The following is a 7,383-nucleotide window of genomic DNA, read 5'->3' on the forward strand; positions in this document are numbered from 1 at the left end:
GTTTCAAGTCCAGTGTGACTCTTCTTCAGAACAGTTCTTTGAGTTAAAAAACTCACATGTTTAAAACTTTCACCACATTTCAGGACAAACATTAAAAGCTCCCATAAAAAAAATTCAGTCTAAAATTAACAGTTTACTGATGACCTTGAATCTATTGTTGGGTGAAACCCATCAGATTTGCTAATGCCCTTTAGGGAAGGAAACTGCCATTCATACCTGGACTATTACAAGTTACCTCCATCTGACTTCAGACCCACAGCAATGTGGTTGCCTCTTAACTGCCTTCTGGGAAATAAATACTGAACTAGCCAGTGATTCCCACATCCCGTAATGAATAAAAGAATATTCTGAGCTGCCCTTGAGATGTTGGTGGTAAACTGTCTTCTTGAACAACTCTAGCTGTTCAGCTGCAGGAACAGGTATTATTAAAAAGGAAATTCCAAGATTTTGATCCAGTGACACTGAAGGAACAGCAATATAGTTCAAAGTCAGGATGCTGTGTGGTTTGGAAAGGATGTTGGAGCTGATAGTCTTCTCAAGAACTTGCTGTCCTTACCTTTCTAGGTGATGATGTGATTTTACCACCAACAAGGTGCTTTACCTGATGTATCCTCAGAACATAAAAACATGGAAGTCGATATTGAGCTGATGAAGAATCTAACAGTTACCTATTACAACTAACTATTATATACAGACATTACATTCTTCAGGCTGGGCTATCTTTAAGCTACCACATTTCAACAGAGGAGCATGCTTCCAGTAAAAGATATAGTAGATGAGAAACTTAAGTCATGTGGATAGATTCAAGAGGTCACGACTGATCTCCATGGAGAAAAGAACGCTGAAAGGCAATTTTTGTAGAACTTTTCAAAATCACGAGCAGGCTGGATAGAATAGACAGGGAGAAACTATTCCTGCTTAGGAAAGAAACAAGAATAAGAAGGTATAGATTTAGAATGATTTGCAAAGTATTAAATGTAAGGTGGTATACAAACATTTCATTCAGTTAGGAGCTAGGATATAGAATCCATGACTAGTAGTGATCCGCAGGGATCCGTACTGGGACCTCTACTGTTTGTGATATATATAAATGAATTGGATGAAAATGTAGATGAGTGGGTTAGTAAGTTTACAGACAATACAAAGATAAGTAGAGTTGTGGATAGTGTAGAAGGTTGTCAAAGGATGCAACAGAATATAATCAGTTGTAGATATGGATGGAGAAATGGCAGATGGAGTTTAATCCGGATAAGTGTGAGGTGCTGCACTTTGGGAGATCACATGTTAGGGAAAAGTATACAGTTAATAGCAGTTCTCTGAACAGCATTGATGTACAGCGGGATCCTGAGTTCAAGTCCATAGCTCCCTAAAAGTGGCCACGCAAATACATAGTAACCGAAAGAACTGCGGATGCTATAAATCAGGAACAAAAACAAAGTTGCTGGAGAAGCTCAGTTCTGAGGAAGGATCACCGGACCCGAAACGTTAACTCTGTTTTCTCCTTCACAGATTCTGCCAGACCTGCTGAGCTTTTCCAGCAACTTTGTTTTTGTTCCTGACGCAAATATATAGGGTGGTAAAGAAGGCCTATGGCATACTTGCCTTAATTGGTCAGAGAATAGAGTATAAGAGTCAGGATGTCATGTAGCAGCTTTATAAGACTTTGCTTAGGCCACACTTACAGTATTGTGTTCATTACAGTGCCACATTACGGGAAGGATATGGAGGCTTTGGAGAGGGTGCAGAAGAGGTTTATCAGGATTCTGCCTGGATTAGAGGGTAGGAACTATAAGGAGAGGCTAGAAAAACTCAGGTTGTTTTCTCTAGAATGGCACAGGCTGAGGGGAGACTTGATTGAAGTCTATAAAATTATGAGATGCATAGATAGGGTTAACGGTCAGAATCTTTTTCCCAGAGTTGAAATGTCTAAAACTAAGGCACATGCACTTAAGGTTAGAGGGGGAAATGTTCAAAGGAGATGTGAGGGGCAAGTTTTTTACACAGAGAGTGATAGGAGCCTGGAATGTGCTGCCAGCGGTGGTGGTGGAGGCAGATACGATAGGGGTGTTTAAGAGTCTTTTAGGTCAACACGTGAAGATGCAAGGAATAGAGGGATATGGATGAAGGGCAGGCAGAATGAATTAGTTTAAATTTGGAATCATGTTTGGTACAATATATTCTGTGTTCTACTGCCTGGAAATGTGATTGAGGCAGGTTCAGTTGAGACATAAACTGGGAGACGTTCAGCACAGCCGTTGATGCAGGTCACCGCACTGGAAGGTGTTGCTGAATGTGAGAATTCTCCATCAGAAACAGGATTGAATATTCAGATGTTATGCTGTGGAGTTTTAAACACTACTATTGATTCACAGCTGACAATGATAATCAATCCATTGTACACCTCAAGGGAAGTCTGAAAAAGGAGGCTAATTTACAAAAAAAAGGACAGCAAATGATGTGGGTGTGGGGACAATTGTTAGTTAGAAACCCGCCCTACACAAACCTTTAGTGTAACTTATGCCCTTACGGGAATAACTGCCACCATTTGGAGATGCTGCCCAATCTGATCAGCTGGCAACTCCATTAACACCAGCAGTGGAGAGCCCCAAATCCACAAAGGATGGATCCAGGAGGAGTACTTTCAGGAGGGAGGGATGTATGAGGGGGTCGGTCGGAGGTCTTATACAGTAGCTGAGTGGGGTAGATGATAGGGTGCTATCGTTTTGGGACATGGTGCCCTTCAGCTAGTACCCCACCCATATTCCTTCCTGCTGTTAAAACAATAGGGCTGTCCTTTTCCTGTTCATGTACCCACACCAACACTACTGTGGAATGGATAGTGTCGTATTGGGATAAACTGAGGTTTTAACAATTGACCATTGACCATTGATTATTTAATATATTTATGATTATTGTTGTATTTATTTATTTTGTTTTTGTACACTTTAGAGCACTGTGTTTATTTGCCATTCTTGGCTCTGATCTTCCTCAGGAGAATTCCTTTCAAGGGTGTAGCCATCAGCTCTGACACACTGCCTAAGCCTTGAGGACATATGACTGAGCAGTATTCCCTGCCTCAATTGATCTTCAAGCAGTGTGCTGATTCTTGCATTCTTTCGACATTCACCATATTTCTTCTGAATTTTCTCTGACCTCTTCTTGTGCAGAATCTCATCCCTTTCAGGGGTCAGCTTGGCACCTCCTTTCTAACTGAGGGGAAGTGCAAAGTGAGGCTCATACCACTACCTGAAGGCAGTTCTGTCAATTTGAACAATGTAGTTTTTTCTTCGTCCTAGCCAATTCATTCTTAGAGGTATAATACCAATATCAGAGATCTCTTTATCCACGTACAACATTCAGAACCCTAGTTGAAGTTTCCAGCATCCAAATTCAGGGCCTGTTGCTTGCTATTAGCAGCACAGACTCTCATTTTGTGAATACAGTGTGGGCCAATTTTAGTACGCAAGAGAATGAACAAGTTCCTACTTTCTTTTGTCTCTGGTTTTGTGATGCTTGTGCCAATTGCTTCAGGAAACACCCATATATACAATGCGTGGGCTGCTGATATCGGAGTCCTCCAGCCTTTAGAATTATTGGGATGAGGTGGGTGAATACAGAAGCTGGTGTGCCCAGTACCTGACCTAAACTATATCCCCTCCTTCCCAAAATACACCTTCTGGAGGTGTGTAATATCCATAAACTCAAGTGTTGTTCTTAATCAGCTCTTTCTCAGAAAATAGTGCTTACTGATGAAGTATTAACTGATTTTTTGAGAAAGATATTACATATGGGATTTTCATTTGATCTCAAGAAGGGTGACTCTGTTTCTCTCTTCACAGATGCTGCTGGACCTGCTGAGTTTCTCCAGCAATTTCCATTTTTGTTTGTTTCAGATCTCCAGTGTCCACAGTTCTCTATTTATTTTCTCTATATGTCTTTCATGAGTTTGCAAATTCCATTACTGGTAACAAACTGACACATATCGATGTCCGGGTCTGATCTCAAACAATGAGCAGATTACTTAATCGGTATTTAATAACTCGGATCCTGGATCCTCTCAATTTCACCATCGACAATTCTGGCTTTGCTACCTGGACATTACGAATAGACACTGCTCTAGCAAGAGAGCTAGGAATGAGATGAGGAGAAACTTCTATACCCAAAAGAGTTGTTAGGATTTGGAATGCACTGCCTGGGTGAGGGGTGGAGGCAGAATCCATTGGAAGTTTGAAAAGAGAGCTGAATATATATTTAAAAATGATGAAGTTAGGGAGTTAAGGAGGTAGAGTTAGAGAATGGGACTTTCTGGGGATCTCTTTCAGAAAGCGGTACAGACATGAAGTGTCGAATGGCCTCCTGTTGAGTAAATTCTACGATTCTATAAAGCTGTTGAGATATTACCACAGCCGATATGCCTTTAGCCACATTGGCCACGTCCCGCTCCCTCTTGAATATATCTATCTAAAGACCCTCTGAGAGAAGACATTCCTCCTTGTCTACATTTTAAAGGGGAGGGTGTTCATTTTTAAATTATGGCCACCAGTTAGAAATGTAGGAAATAGGAGCAACAGTAGACCATTCTATCTGATTCCAGACAAAGGTAAACCACTACAGTACCTGAAACTCTTACCTTGTCTCTGTGTTCATAGAATCCGTACAGCGGGGGAGCAGACCACTCAGCCAATCGTGCCCACACTTACATTCTGCACAGTGTCCCGTCCAGGCCCACCCCCCATCTGTAACCCTGCACATCTGAGGGCACCATGGCCAATTTAATATGGCCAATCCACCTGACGTGCACATCTTTGGACTGTGGGAGGAAACCGGAAGAAACCCACTCAGACACGGGGAGCACGTGCAAACTCCACGCGGTTGCCTGAGGCTGCAATCAAACCCAGGTCCCTGGCGCTGTGAGGCAGCAGTGCCAACCACTGAGCCACCATGTGTTGGAGATTGAATTGCAAAATGCTCACCAGCCACCACAAACATAAATCCTTATATGGTCAGTTATATCATATTCAGCACTTCAGATGATTAAAACGTAATCCCTTTGTATTTGCTTCACAGCTATCCACCAAACTGCAGAAAAAAATAGAACGATGGATCTCTGTAATGTGATTTTCCTCATTATTGAAAATTACATGGTCAGCACATTGTCCTCCACACCCCCTACCATCAGAGAAAAACCGATTGACTGTTTTGCGCTCCCAAGGATTTATTTGGCAAAGCATTTATTATTCTAAATTCAACGCTTTCAATATTTTTGATCAAATTGTGGAGAAGAACAGCAAACGGTGCTCAGGGAAGTAGTACCTAGCAGCAGGAGGCTTTAAAGTGCAGTTAAAAACCAATAAATGCTTGGAAAAGATAGCACTGCATTATGTGACGCTCGATATGACTCTTAAATAGTGCTGGTTCACACATATCCACAAGTGCCTTAATAGAAAAAAGAATTCTGATGGTGACATTTTTTTGGCATTTTTATTTTAATTAAAATGAATTCAACCTGTCCAATGTGGTGAAGATGCGCCATTCCAGTATACAAGATTAAATGAAGTTTAAAGAGAGATGCTTGAATAGCAACACCTAAATGTTACTCAGTATCAAATAAAATGCTCATTGTGATCAACAGCACCTCTGGAGTAACCTGTCTCTATAGAAACAGCAGAATTGAATTTCTACATGACTTCAACAATAGCATCTCACACAAGCTATCAAAGCACTGGGTAGAAAAATGAATTTAAAATACCTTTGTTCACTGAAAGCTTCCAATTTCATTTGGACTTGGCCCTACATCATATCACTAAGCCTTGAAGTTTGAAGAGAAAATGAAGCAGAGCTTCAAACATTGAAAGAACATACTTTTTACGCTTCAGTCTAGTGAATATATCCGTAACTTTAATGAACAGGGAGTCAGGCTTTCCAAACTATCACAGACCAGTTTGTGCTTTGCAGAACTGTGCATCAATATAATAGATAACTTTTTGTAAAGAAAAGGTATTAAGGGATATAGGCCAGTGAATGATAGAATCATAGAATCCCTGCAGTATAGAAGCAAACCATTTGGCCCATCAAGTCCACACTGACCTTGAGCATTCCACCTAGACCTACCCCATCCCTGTAATCCTGCACTTCCCATTGCTAATCCACCTAGCCTGCACATCCCTGGATACTTGGGGCAATTTAGCATGGCCAGTCCATCTGATCTGCACATCTGTGGACTGTGGGAGGAAGCCAGAGGAAACCCACGTAGGCATGGGGTGAATGTGCAAACTTCACATAGGCAGTTGCCTAAGCATGGAATTGAATCTATGTCCCTGGCACTGCGAGGCAGCAGTGCTAACCACCGTGCTGCCCTGCAGCCTACTCCTGTTCCTATGTTCCTAATATTCAGCCAGTAGCAAACAGAAACAAGTCGTAATGGCCATATCTCAGACTGCCTGCACGTGTGCTTTAAAGGTTGAAGTTTAGTTGTGTTTCAAACTGGAAAATAGATAACCACTGAATAAGGATTCCTGCAACAACTGAGAGAGCCAGAAGGATTCTGATAAGGGAATGTACTGGCAATTGCAGGGGGAAAGAAAAAGCAAAAGCAACAAAGGAAGAGAAGGACCTGCAACTGGGCAGGAGGGGTATCCGGATTGCTGAAGGTGGGGTTTATAACAAGAGCAGCCATTACCTCTCGCGTTCCCTCCACAGCCCACAGTAACCACTTAAGAGAGCACACATGGCTTCAAATAAAAGCAAAATACTACCGATACTGAAAATCTGAAATAAAACCAAAAAGTGCTGCAGGAAGCCAGAAGGTCTGGCAGCATTTGTGGATAGTGAAACATGGATAATGGTTCTGGTATGACTGTTCAGAACATTCAGAGTGTGACTCTTCTTTCAGAGCGTTCTAACAAAGGGTCACCAGACTCGGAACCTTCTCTCTGCTGCTCTCTCTGCACAGATGCTGCTAGACCAGCCGAGTTTCTCCAGTAATTTCTGATTTCAATCCACATCCCCTCAAATCTGCAGGGAGGCTTTTCAGGCTTTTCCAGACAAACTCCCTGCTGCAGAGGGCTCACACAGAGCTGGAGAAATGGAACAGCAAACGGAAGGTGAAAAGGACAGAGTTCACCCATTACGACCCCCAACATCCCTATCCATTTGACATCCTCTCTCACCACTGTTGGGAACTCTGTTCTATAGGTAGTGGCTAAGGCTCGATCCATTATTCATTTTGAGTCTGATCAGAATTTGATGACCAAATATGTGGAGGAATATGGAGCTTAGGTGCAAATTGACTGCAACTAAACTATGATGGCAGAAAAGAATGCTCAAGCCCAGATAGCTCAGATAGTACAGCATAAGATTTTAATCTGTGGGTTGAGGGTGCAG

At 42.0% G+C, this 7,383-nt stretch overlaps 1 pseudogene; it reads right to left on the minus strand.

Moving 5' to 3' along the window:
• Window positions 1–2,945: 2,945 nt before the first annotated feature.
• Window positions 2,946–3,542, minus strand: LOC109922840 (annotated as a pseudogene).
• Between the last annotated feature and the right edge of the window lie 3,841 nt (window positions 3,543–7,383).

This window comes from Rhincodon typus, chromosome 17 (genome assembly GCF_021869965.1).
Source record: "Rhincodon typus isolate 14 chromosome 17, sRhiTyp1.1, whole genome shotgun sequence".
In the NCBI taxonomy this organism is placed as follows: domain Eukaryota; kingdom Metazoa; phylum Chordata; class Chondrichthyes; order Orectolobiformes; family Rhincodontidae; genus Rhincodon; species Rhincodon typus.